Source organism: Aquarana catesbeiana, linkage group LG01 (genome assembly GCF_042186555.1).
Source record: "Aquarana catesbeiana isolate 2022-GZ linkage group LG01, ASM4218655v1, whole genome shotgun sequence".
In the NCBI taxonomy this organism is placed as follows: domain Eukaryota; kingdom Metazoa; phylum Chordata; class Amphibia; order Anura; family Ranidae; genus Aquarana; species Aquarana catesbeiana.
The window spans coordinates 486,438,348-486,452,284 of NC_133324.1; the positions used below are offsets into that span (position 1 = coordinate 486,438,348).

The following is a 13,937-nucleotide window of genomic DNA, read 5'->3' on the forward strand; positions in this document are numbered from 1 at the left end:
GAAGAGGAAGTCACTCATCTGTCAGATTCAGGCTCAGAATACGATCCTGTAGAGGACAGCAGCTCCATGACAGATAGCTCTGACGACGGAGTTGTGGTCCCTGCCAAGGTCAGGCGTACCAGACCCCGAACTTCTTCTTCTGTCGTTGATGTGCAAGAACCGCAGGTCCCTCGTATGGAGCAGAGCAGTACTAGCACCGCTATTCCTTCTGGTGATCTGGCAAGCACCAGCGGCCTAGTACACCCTGGTTGTAGTCAATCCAGCACTGCATTATCACGTGGTGATGTGGCAAGTCCCATAAGTGCAGTTCAAGCTGGTGAGGTGGCAAGCACAAGTAGTGTCCTGCTGCCACCAAGAAGACGAACGCAGGCCCATTGTGCCCATAGTGCCCTTCCTGCTGCATTAGCCAATCCTAATTGGGAACCCACCACTTCTGCAGCACCCGTTCTTCCCCCATTCACTGGCCAACCCGGCATTCAGGTGGAAACAGTTGATTTTACGTCACTTGATTTTTATTCGCTGTTTTTCACCGAAGATCTCTATAGATCTATTGTGGACCAAAGCAATTTGTACGCTGGTCAACACATCGCCACTATTCCCCAGTCCTCCCTTGCCAGAGATTGGAGACCAATTACGGTTTCCAAATTTAAGCTCTTTCTGGGCCTTTCCCTCAACATGGGCATAACTAAAACGAGTGAGTTGCGGTCATATTGGTCCACTGACCCAATTCACCATATGCCCTTGTTCTCTACCTCCATGACCAGGGCACGATACGAGCAGATTGTGCGGTTCATGCACTTCAATGAATGAACTCTGTCGTCCTCGTGGAGACCTTGGATACGATCAGCCCTACAAAATTCGGCCCCTCGTAAACCACTTCAACCAACGTTTTGCAGACTTGTTTACTCCCCATCAAGTTGTCTGCCTTGATGAGTCCCTGATTTCTGTCTGCTTGTCATTCAAACAGTACCTTCCCAGCAAGTGTGCCAGATATGGGGTCAAGATGTATAAGCTCTGTGACAGGGCCACAGGCTATACATGTAGTTTTATGGTTTACGAGGGAAAAGATAGCCACGTAGAGCCAACAAACTGCCCTGACTACATAAGCGCTGGCAAGATTGTGTCTGACTTGGTGTCACCCTTATTCGGAAAGGGGTACCACTTATATGTGGACAATTATTACATGAGCGTGCCACTTTTTAGTCACTTGTTTGATCAGCAGAATGGAGCATGTGGCACCATGCGATCTAATCGCCGGGGCTTTCCCCAGCAGCTTGTAGATTCCCATATTAGGCTGGGGGAGAGAGCCTGCTTGCAGTGTAATAACTTGCTCGCTATGAAGTGGAGGGATAATAAGAATGTTTTCATTCTTACCTCCCTTCATGCAGACACGACAGTCCAAATTACTATGGCGACTGGTGTTGTGGAGAAACCCCTCTGTGTCCATGAATATAACCAAAATATGGATGGGGTGGACCTCAACGACCAGTTGTTGATGCCGTACCTAATTGCCCGTAAGGCCAGACGCTGGTACAAGAAAGTGTCTGTTTATTTATTTCAATTGGCTTTGCTGAATGCTCATGTGCTATACAGAGCTTCAGGACGGACTGGATCCTTCCTTAAGTTCCAGGAAGAGAACATCAGAGCCCTTCTGTTTCCAGATGGTGCTCCACCTCACCTTCCCCAACTAAATGCAGTAATCCGGCTGCGTGAGAGGCATTTTCTTTATGTCCTCCCGAGTACCCCTACCCAACGAACCCCCCAAAAAAGATGTCGTATCTGCAGCAAGCGCGGATATAGGCATGACACCCGCTATTATTGTCCCTCCTGTCCTGACAATCCTGGTCTTTGCATTGGTGAATGTTTTGAATGCTACCATACACTAGTTGGGTATTAGCGTAGGGTACAGCACTGCACAGACTAGGCACACTTTCACAGGGTCTCCCAAAATGGAAACGCATTTTGAGAGACCTGAACCTGGAACCGGTTACAGTTACAAAAGTTAGTTACAAAAAAAGTGTAAAAAAAAAAAAAAATTAAAAAAAAAAAAAAAAAACACAAAAAAAATATAAAATAAAAAAACCAAAAATAGTTGTCATTTTATTGTTCTCTCTCTATTCTCTCTCCATTGTTCTGCTCTTTTTTACTGTATTCTATTCTGCAATGTTTTATTGTTAACCATTTTTTTGCTTTCAGGTACGCCATTCAGCTGCAGAGCGGATTTATTTATTTTGACAGCAACAGCGTTTGCTCTCACGATACATAAAGCCGTGACTCCAGCGCTGTTGAAGGTGATTTCAACCACAAGTTAAACAAAAGAGCATATATGCCGAAGCATGGGGGCAGCAGGGGCGGAGGAGCAATTTGTTCCTACCTTTTGCGGGTGGATGCCCCCATGCTTCGGCATATATATATTTTAGGCACAGGTTGCGTTAAAAAAAAATTAAAATTAAAAAAATTATTTTTTACTATGTTTTTTTATATTTGATTTGCAGGTATGGTAAGTCTTACTGTTATACTGTAATGTTACTTTGTTTTATTGTTAACCATCATTTACTTAGCAGGTACGCCATTCAGTTCCTGCACGGATTTATGTATCTTGACAGCAACAGCGTTTGCTCCCACGATACATAAAGCCGTGACTCCACCGCTGTAGGAGGTGATTTCACCACCACAGTTAAAAAAAAGAGCATATATGCCAAAGCATGGGGGCAGCAGGGGCGGAGGAGCGATTTGCTCCTACCTTTTGGGGCGGATGCCCCCATGCTTCGGCATATATAAACGGTGCATGTATGCCCATCATTAGAAGTGGGTGGATGAAGGGAGGTATTCTAATGGTGGGCATACCCACCGATCAAACTCATTTTATCCCCGTACTCAGGAGAAGCAGTAGAATGTATTTTGGGGTGTAATTCCACATATGCCCATGGCATGGCATGTTTGAGCAATATATCATTTAGTGATAACTTTGTGCAAAAAAAAGTTGTCATTTTCCCGCAACTTGTGTCAAAATATAAAATATTCCATGGACTCAACATGCCTCTCAGCAAACAGCCTGGGGTGTCTACTTTCCAAAATGGGGTCATTGAGGGGGGGGTTGTGCCATCTTGGCATTTTATGGCCTTCAAAACTGTGATAGGTAGTGAGGAGTGAAATCAAAAATTTACGCCCTTAGAAAACCTGAAGGCGGTGCTTGGTTTTCGGGGCCCTGTGCGTGGCTAGGCTCCCAAAAAGTCTCACACATGTGGTATCCCCATACTTAGGAGAAGCAGCTAAATGTATTTTGGGGCATAATTTCACATATAACCATGGCATGTGTGAGCAATAGGGATGAGCTTCGTGTTCAAGTCGAATGCATGTTCGACTCAAACATCGTGTGTTTGGATGTTCGCCGAATTACGAACGTTACGTTTGAGTGGCGCATCACGGCCCATAATTCACTGCGGCATTGCAGTGCATTGCTGGCTAATGATTGGCCAAGCATGCACTATGACCCGCATGCTTGGCCAATCACAGTGTCGTGTGTACAGAGAGCCGTAATTGGCCAAAGCCAGGGAGGCTTTGGCCAATTATGGCTCAGGGGGTTTAGTACACGCCCCACACTATATAAGGCCGCCTGCATGTTGGCCCTGTGTAGTGCTTTGCGGTGGAGAGAGATAGATAGACAGAGAGACAGTGTCATTTGATTTAAGTTAGATAGAGTAGGCAGGTCGAGTCAGTTAGCTGCACTTGCAGTGTATTGTGTGTATATATGCATCCCAGGTGTATATATATATATATATATATATATATATATATATATATATATATACACTGTATTCAATTTAGCTAGATCCTGTTCTTCTCTTCCTAATATACTGACAGGAAGGCAGGTGTTTTTACAGTATTTCCAGTTACTGTACTGTGTACCCTGCACAGTTGCACCTACAGTATAGCTACCTGAAGCCAGGTGCTTGTGTGGGCTCTTGACGTATGTCCAGTTACTGTACTGTGTACCCTGCACAGTTGCACCTACAGTATAACTACCTGAAGCCAGGTGCTTGTGTAGGCTCCTGACATATTTCCAGTTACTGTACTGTGTACCCTGCACAGTTGCACCTACAGTATAGGTAACTGAAGCCAGGTGCTTGTGTGGGCTCTTGACCTATTTCCAGTTATGCCCCGTACACACAATTGGACATTGATCGGACATTCCGACAACAAAATCCATGGATTTTTTCTGACGGATGTTGGTTCAAACTTGTTTTGTCTACACACGGTCACACAAAGTTGTCGGAATTTCCGATTGCCAAGAACGCGGTCACGTACACCATGTACGACGAGACTATAAAAGGGCAGTTCAGAACCCTTTGGGCTCCTTTTGCTAATCTCGTGTTAGTAAAAGTTTGGTGAGAGACGATTCGCGCTTTTTTAGACTCGTGGTTTTCAGATAATTTTCTGCTGTTCAGTTTGTGCTTGTGGGTTTGTATCTGGTCTTCAGTGCATGCAGTGAGTTCCCCTTGACTCTGTCATTGTATTCTTGTTTGTTCGTTACTGTTTTTCAGGTCACTCTTCACAGGCCTTGCTGTTCTTACCACCTCCAGAAGACAATGTGGAAGGACTCCCATTCCTCTTCGTTGCGGATGAAGCATTTGCGCTGGGGACCATCTTATGCGGCCATTCCCTATGAGGACGCTCACCCTGGACCAGAGGGTTTTTAATTACTGGCTGGCCAGAGCCAGAAGAGTGGTGGAAAACATGTTTGGAATAATGGCCAGCCGGTTCCGCCTATTTCTTACACCCATACATATGGTGGAGTATAAACTCAATCATATCATCCTGGCTTGCTGTGTTCTCCACAACTTTTTAAGGAGAAATTCTGTGAACTATGCTGGCTCAGTTTGCCCTGAATCCAGAATGCATGTAAATGAACCAACCCTGATGGCGCTTGAAGCTGGCCGTCCTGGCTTGCCCCCCCTGAGTGCCCGCGAGGTCCGTATAAGATACATGGAAATTTTTGCAGGTAGGGGGCCATTGATATGCCAGACAATGTCTGAGACATTTTTGAAATAAAAAACAAATTTTAACTACTAAAATATTTGCTGACATTTACTGCTTGTCTTTCTTTTAGCTGACCCTGACATAAATTTGGGGAGTCCTGAAAATGGCGTGATTGTGTAACGTTAGAAAGCACTGTTGGGTATTATTTACTAAAGGCAAAGACACTTTGCACTACAAGTGCACTTGAGACTGCACTGAAACTGTGCTTGTAGTGCAAAGTGGATTTGCCCTTAGGAAATAACCCCCATTGTCACAGAAACCAACAATTTTACCACCAAAATTTTTTTGGAGCATTGAAAGAAGAATCCACACATTCTTGATTATCAACTTTTTAATGCAAGCACAATCACATGTGCATTTATCAAAGGTTTTTAAAACAAACCAACATGTTTGTTGTATAACAATTTTTTGGGTCACATTAATAAAAGTAGAAATGTCCATTTAAGGTAAAACAGACATGTTTAAAACCAACAAGAAATAAACAAATCTGGAACTTACAAAGTTCAACTTTGTTAGAAATTGAAGGCAATATCAGACATGAGTATTTATAAATTGTGCTTGATATTGCATTCAGATGGGGTGAAGTCACTCCTGGAAAAGCCACATTTTGAAGGTGCACACAAATTCCCGAATGTCAACATGTGCTAGCTGCCATCACGGGGGATCAAGGGACGAGTTTTGTGGGTACAACCCCTTCCTCTCAGATACTTTATTATTGAGGAAGGGGTTGCACCCACAAAACGCCTACATTGATCTCCCTTGATGGCAGATAATACATGTTGGCACACTGTGTGCATCTTCAAAATTTGGCTTTTCGACAATAGGTCAAAAAAGGTGCAACAAATTTTTTAGGAAAAATGCCAACTATATTAGGGATTTCAAGGGGTTTTAAACTCTCCCTAGAACATCAATGATGTTCTTCATTTTGTTTTTAACATCATTGATGTTTTTCTGGATGTTTTCCAAGTCCCTATTACACCCCATGATCTCCCCGATCAGGATCTGGGCACTTTTACTGGTGAAATTACCTTGATCCACAACATCACGATCACCTAAAATATAAAAAAAACACACCATGTATTATAAATCTGCCAGCATCCATCTCTTACCTGAGCCTGTGGTCACAGACACTCACCTGTTGTGGTGACAATTTCCACCACGTCTCCATCCTCCTCCTCCTGTTGGCTTTGGGGGATTTCCCCTTCTTCCTGAGGTGGGGGGTCCCTGGTCTCCTTGGATGAGTGGTGTCCTCCGAGTCTTTTCTCCCCTATGTAAAAAAAATAGGTATACTTAGCACACAGGTATTTGATGGCAGAAATAGGAATATGAAACATTGCTTGGAAGTGGGGTACAATTGTCTGTTTTGGCTGAGTTGCAAGATGAAGAAATATTTTTGTCCTTTGTCAAGCTTGAATACTCACCTGTTTTGTACAAGCTTCACAGATGGAGACACCCCTATAGTATACACTGGAGCACCTGTGTGGGGCCCCTAATAAAAAGGGTGTTCTTGTGTCCCACACTAGTGCTCCAGCGTCCAGATGTGTAAACAGCTGCTGAGTGTCCTCTCCTTACACAGAATCTAGTTTGCGTTTCATTCTAGTTACCAACCCACCTAGACACCAAAATTATTTGAAGAGAAGTAGGCTAGCAAAAATGTATTCAGATGCATATGTCCAAAACATGGTGTTTTCTATACCGAACGAACAATGTTTCATACGAGCGAATAATGTGCCCATGAACATGAAAGTTGCCATTTTAAACTGTACAACAGTTAAGAAAAGAACATGGAGCAGCACGAACGTTAGAAAAATAAAGAATAGGAACACAGGACAACTACTTACTTTTTTGCAACACTCTCCTGATCCTTTTGTACTTCTCGTGCTCCCTTAATTTGAGGTCCGACCACCGCTTCCTGAGTTGATCTTTCGATCGTCATACCCCAAAATTTCTGTGCAGACTCTTGACAACTTTTGCCATGATCTTGGCCTTTCTGACATTGGGGTTTGGGTAAGGTCCATACTTCCCGTCATAGTCGGCCCTCTTCAGTATGTCGACCATCTCCAACATCTCCCCAAAGGACATATTTGAGGCCTTAAATCGTCTCCTCCGGGTTCGGGACATTTCTGGCTCCGGGCTTTCCTCCTCCTCCTCGTTGCTGTAATTAACAGGCACCTGCTCTGTCTCCGCCATGTGCTCTTCCCCTACTGCGCCGAACGAGAAGGGGTGGGGAATAGACTAGAAAGAATGCAGGGGCGGGTGGAGTTTCACGCATGCACAGGGTATATAAAGGAACACTTAAACAGAAGAAACAGACTACAGACTACAGACTACTAAAACTCAGCAGCTGGACACTGTAGGCCAATATACAAAACCTAAAAAGACATACACAAAATATAGCAGTGCAGTGCTCAATACAGGTCAGATGTATACACATAAAATGTACATATTAAACGTACATAAATAAAACGCATGAGGCAAAGTCCCAAAAAGTATATCTTAGTCCGAGGAGATCAAAAGCTGCCCACTTGCAGAAGGGGGATACCTCAGTTGGCAAGGAAAGGGTGCAGTGATATGGTAAGATTGTATTCGTTGTATCACCACCAATGTGAACCTCCACCAAGGGTCTAGACTGCTCACCTTATTGAGTGGACCTTCTGTGTTAACAGCAAGGTCACTCATGCATTCCCTTCCACAGGGTAGATTATGGAGATAGGGGTCCACAGGCAGTATCCCAAATTCAGTCTCATCGGTTGATATATATCATGTTAAAAACAAAAATAACAGGACATAGTGCTCTCCATACGAAAAGGTATAAACATTTATTAAATAAGAAAAATATTACTCACAAAGCAAGCACTGTTTCCCAGTGCAGGAGTATACAGCATAAAATGAACCAGATGGGTGGCTGTACTGACATCACAGAGGCCCTCACACGCATATCGTCCGTGTGGACTTCCTCAGCAAATCTGATTGGGGGCCCGTGTGTCAGCTCTTATATCTAATCCTGGTTCCACATACAATTCATGATGATACTGGAAACCCCGCCGACTCTCCAATAATACACAGGTGAATGGACTTAACTACTAAGTAGTAGAGAATCAGGAGTGGCTACAAATCTAATAGGGCACAAGCAAGCTGAATACACTGATAACTTACTGATAGGCAGCCACCATTCCTCCCATGTTATGAGCTAAAGCACTTCCAGGTCAAATCCTTATCTTCCAATAGCAGTGAACACTGCTGTGTCCTGAAAGACAGCCCGCCCCCATTTCTGGGTCAAAAAAAAAAAAAGAAAGAAAATTTTAAGCCTACGGCACCTGGTACTTCCAGGCGGTCTTCCATCCAGGTACTAACCAGGCCCCACCCTGCTTAGCTTCCGAGATCAGACAAGATCGGGCGCTTTCAGGGTGATGTGGCTATAGGCAAATCCATCTCGTTCAATGGCAGCTAACGCTGCTGCATCCTGGGAAGAAGCCCACCCTCTAAAGGGGCGTTCATATGGAGACGGGGATGGGGGGCGGGAGCACAACAAACAAACCGCCCCTTTCATACACGTCGCTCACAGACTAAGTGAACGGCAACAAGGAGCGCAGACGCAATGCGCGCTCCGCCCCTCCCTTCCACGTCACCCCCTGGACAGATCGAGATGCAAACTCCGGTCTCCTTGGCAACGAGATGAAATCGCTCCCAAGAGCGCCTCCTTCATTCCTCTGGCCTGTCAGCGTGGGTAATAACAACATTCACCCACAATGGCAAGCAGGCTAACATAAAATTAGCAACTAATCAGAGACATAGGGAGCAGAAACAAGGCTAACGTTAATAAAAAAAATAATTATAATAAAGTAAAAATTATTATAAAAATAATGTAATATAGTTATAAAGCTAAGAGGAGGGAGGCTACTCAAAAAGTACCTATGGGGATACCCCAAAGAGGCTATAATTGAAGCATATGGGGGAAGTTCATAAAGTCATCCCCCTCCCTTATGGCAGAATCCATCCTAAGGTGTCCTACACACTCTTCCAGATGGAGAATGTATACCAAAAACAAATGCTATTCCCTCCCAGTTGTCACCAGAGGGATATACGAAAAGTGAAATGGGGTGACACATTTGGTGTCACTAATTTTTTATAATTTTACACTATTTTGATTGCTGGATTTTTTAGGAATTTTTACTCACCGCTGGGTTTATTTGAGTATTTATATTTATTCATATATATTCATTTTTATGCACATTGTGAAGCGCTTCAAATATCATTATTTAAAACATAAATGATGTTTACTAGATGTTATTATTGATCACTAATTGCTGATTTAATAAAGTGTCTTACATATCAATAGACAGTAGTGGGCAAAAATAATTGGGACAAGAATGAAAAATGCTGGGCTCAGAATGATAGTCTTTTATATTTCTTAACATTCAATTTGCAACAGTCAGGAGGTGAAAATTGTGTGTGATTGATGAAGAAAAAACTAAAACTATGTCCCTTTTTCATACACAGGAAGAACTCAGCCAGGAGGAGGCTGTGGAATGTGGCACACAGGAGGAGGCTGTGGAATGTGGCAGCCAGGAGGAGGCAGGGGTTAGTGGCATCCAGGAGAAGGCCAGGCCCAGTAGGAGCCTGACAGAATTGCAGGTCCCTCCCCTCCGCCTTCCAAACAAAAGACCTAGGAAGGAGAGTAACGTGCAGGATTCAGCACTCAGGCTGATTCAGGAGGCTTCTGCGTCCCTCAGAGCCTTCCCCACTCATGAAGAGGCCTTTGCCTGCATGGCTGCCACAAAACTGAAGGACATGCAGGAGGGCCAACGCCTCATGTGTGAGGACATTCTTTATAAAATCTTAACTAAGGGGGTGAGGGGCGAAATCACACCCAGTACCCACCTGTGTGAGTTGGACCATCCTCCTCCTCCCCCTGCCACAACTCCACCACCACAGACACAGCGTGGAAGGAAGTGTGGAAGGAAGACCAGAGAGTGATGACCTGGGTTTAGTCTGGTCTGGGAAAAGATGCAGGCTCTTGTATGACCACAGCCTGGGGACATATATGTCATCTGCTGCTGTTCTTGGATTGAACTCCCTTAGATAAGGACTCCTCAGGCCACCAATTTTGCCTGGAAATAATTGATGTGTGCCCTGGGGGCCGAAGGCTTCACCAATTTTTGCTGTTTCTCCAGCATTGCCTTCCCTCTTTGTTTGGTTAGGACCCCTTAATAAAGGAATTTTTGTTTCAATTATACTCGCCTATGTGTGTTTTCCTTCAAAAAGGATAGTTTGTTTGTGAGGAGGCAGGTACATTTCAAAAATACAATGTGAAATTAACACACCAACACCAAACAACCTCCTTGAGATTAAATAAAACAAGATAATAATGGTGTTGTGGTAACTTGACACACAAAACACACCCAAAACTATTCTGGAGCTAAAAAACCCCAAAAAAACCACAAGATCAGGCTTGAAAAAAATACAAACCAAAAAAAAAAAAAAAAATGTAAATTTTTTAGTCAGATGTGACCAATCAAAATATAGTGATGAAATCACGATAAATAATAAAGAAAGAAGTTTGTGAGAAGTCTGTGTGAATATGAGCAGCAAAACTACTTCATTCTTCGAGCATTATAAAGAAGACATATAAAGAAGGCATTAAAAAAATTTAAAACATTGCAGCGTGACAAAAGTGCTATATCCATTCCGAACGCTAATTTTACCAGACCGAGCAGTTCCGTCTCGGAATTTAAACAATTTAAAACATTGCAGCGTGACAAAAGTGCTATATCCATTCCGAACGCTAATTTTACCAGACCGAGCAGTTCTGTCTCGGAATTTATTCTGAGCATGCGTGGCACTTTGTGCATCGGAATTGTCCACACACGGTCGGAATTGACGCGATCAGATTTTGTTGTCGGAAAATTTTATAGCCTGCTCTCAAACTTTGTGTGTCGGAAAATCCGATGGAAAAAGTCCAATGGAGCCCACACACGGTTGGAATTTCCGACAACAAGCTCCGATCGCACATTTTCCGTCGGAAAATCCGACCGTGTGTACAGGGCATTACTGTACTGTGTACCCTGCACAGTTGCACCTACAGTATAATTACCTGAAGCCAGGAGCTTGTGTGGGCTCTTGACATATTTCCAGTTACTGTACTGTGTACCCTGCACAGTTGCACCTACAGTATAATTACCTGAAGCCAGGTGCTTGTGTAGGCTATTGACGTATTTCCAGTTACTGTACTGTGTACCCAGCACAGTTGTACCTACAGTATAACTACCTGAAGCCAGGTGCTTGTGTAGGCTCTTGACGTATTTCCAGTTATTGTACTGTGTACCCAACACAGTTGCACCGACAGTATAACTACCTGAAGCCAGGTGCTTGTGTAGGCTCTTGACATATTTCCAGTTACTGTACCGTCTAGCCTGCACAGTTGCACCTACAGTATAACTACCTCAAGCCAGGTGCTTGTGTAGGCTCTTAACGTATTTCCAGTTACTGTACTGTGTACCCTGCACTGTTGCACCTACAGTATAATTACCTGAAGCCAGGTGCTTGTGTAGGCTCTTGACGTATTTCCAGTTACTGTACCGTGTACCCTGCACAGTTGCACCTACAGTATAACTACCTGAAGCCAGGTGCTTGTGTAGGCTCTTGACCTATTTCCAGTTACTGTACCGTGTACCCTGCACAGTTGCACATACAGTATAACTACCTGAAGCCAGGTGCTTGTGTGGGCTCTTAACATATTTCCAGTTACTGTACTGTGTACCCTGCACTGTTGCACCTACAGTATAACTACCTGAAGCCAGGTGCTTGTGTAGGCTCTTGACGTATTTCCAGTTACTGTACCGTGTACCCTGCACAGTTGCACCTACAGTATAACTACCTGAGCCCAGGTGCTTGTGTAGGCTCTTGACCTATTTCCAGTTACTGTACCATGTACCCTGCACAGTTGCACCTACAGTATAGCTACCTGAAGCCAGGTGCTTGTGTGGGCTCTTGACGTATTTCCAGTTACTGTACTGTGTACCCTGCACAGTTGCACCTACAGTATAACTACCTGAAGCCAGGTGCTTGTGTGGGATCTTGATGTATTTCCAGTTACTGTACTGTGTACCCTGCACAGTTACACCTACAGTATAACTACCTGAAGCCAGGTGCTTGTGTAGGCTCTTGACGTATTTCCAGTTACTGTACTGTGTACCGTGCACAGTTGAACCTACAGAATAACCACCTGAAGTAAGGTGCTTGTGTAGGCTCTTGACGTATTTCCAGTTACTGTACTGTGTACCCTGCACAGTTGCACCTACAGTATAACTACCCGAAGCCAGGTGCTTGTGTGGGCTCTTGACGTATTTCCAGTTAGTGTACTGTGTACCCTGCATAGTTGCACCTACGGTATAACTACCTGCTTGTGTGAGCTCTTGATGTATTTCTAGTTACTGTACTGTGTACCCAGCACAGTTGCACCTACAGTATAGCTACATGAAGCCAGGTGCTTTTGTGGGCTCTTAACGTATTTCCAGTTACTGTACTGTGTACCCTGCACAATTGCACCTACAGTATAGCTACATGAAGCCAGGTGCTTGTGTAGGCTCTTGACCTATTTCCAGTTACTGTACCATGTACCCTGCACAGTTGCACCTACAGTATAGCTACCTGAAGCCAGGTGCTTGTGTGGGCTCTTGACGTATTTCCAGTTACTGTACTGTGTACCCTGCACAGTTGCACCTACAGTATAACTACCTGAAGCCAGGTGCTTGTGTGGGATCTTCACGTATTTCCAGTTACTGTACTGTGTACCCTGCACAGTTGCACCTACAGTATAACTACCTGAAGCCAGGTGCTTGTGTGGGCTCTTGACGTATTTCCAGTTAGTGTACTGTGTACCCTGCATAGTTGCACCTACGGTATAACTACCTGAAGCCAGGTGGTTGTGTGAGCTCTTGATGTATTTCTAGTTACTGTACTGTGTACCCAGCACAGTTGCACCTACAGTATAGCTACATGAAGCCAGGTGCTTTTGTGGGCTCTTAACATATTTCCAGCTACTGTACTGTGTACCCTGCACAATTGCACCTACAGTATAGCTACATGAAGCCAGGTGCTTGTGTGGGCTCTTGATGTATTTCCACTTACTGTACTGTGTAGCCTGCACATTTACACCTACAGTATAGCTACACGAAGCCCGGTGCTTGTGTGGGCTCTTGACGTATTTCCAGTTACTGTACTGTGTACCCTGCACTGTTGCACCTACAGTATAACTACCTGAAGCCAGGTGCTTGTGTGGGCTCTTGACGTGTTTCCAGTTACTATACCGTGCACCGTGCACAGTTGCACCTACACTATAGCTACCTGAAGACAAGTGCAGGTGTTTTCATACTAATAATACTACAGGCAGGCAGTTGATTCTGCTAGCTGCAGTATAATCGGTATATGTATATACATTCCTGTTTTGTGCAGCTACATCTCACTGCAGGCCAATAGTATGTCTGGAAGGCCAACAAGGAGAGGCAGACAGTCACAAGCCAATAAAAGAGGGCAAGCAGGCTCTGTGTCTAGAGGCAACAGTGCTGGTCATGGACACGGTGCATCCTCATCAGCACATGGCCGTGGGAGACGCTTGTCCTTTTTTTCGGCAGCTGGCCGTGTTGAGCCGCAACATGCAGAAGACTTGGTCGAGTGGATGACCGAGCCGTCCTCATCCTCCTCATCCTCTCTCACCCAGGCTCAGGGTACTTTGTCTGGCAAAGCAGCTGCCAATGCGGCCTCTTCCCTCGGCTCAATTGCATCAGTGACTCCTTCCCTAGCCCCACCATGTCCTCCTGAGGAGTCCCCCAAACTGTTTGACCACAGTGTTGGGTACATGCTCCAGGAGGATGCCCAGCGTTTTGAAGGCTCTGATG

At 44.6% G+C, this 13,937-nt stretch overlaps 1 pseudogene; it reads right to left on the reverse strand.

The window, feature by feature from the left end:
• Positions 1-8,345: 8,345 nt before the first annotated feature.
• LOC141124979 (5S ribosomal RNA) lies at positions 8,346-8,464 on the reverse strand (annotated as a pseudogene).
• Positions 8,465-13,937: the final 5,473 nt, after the last annotated feature.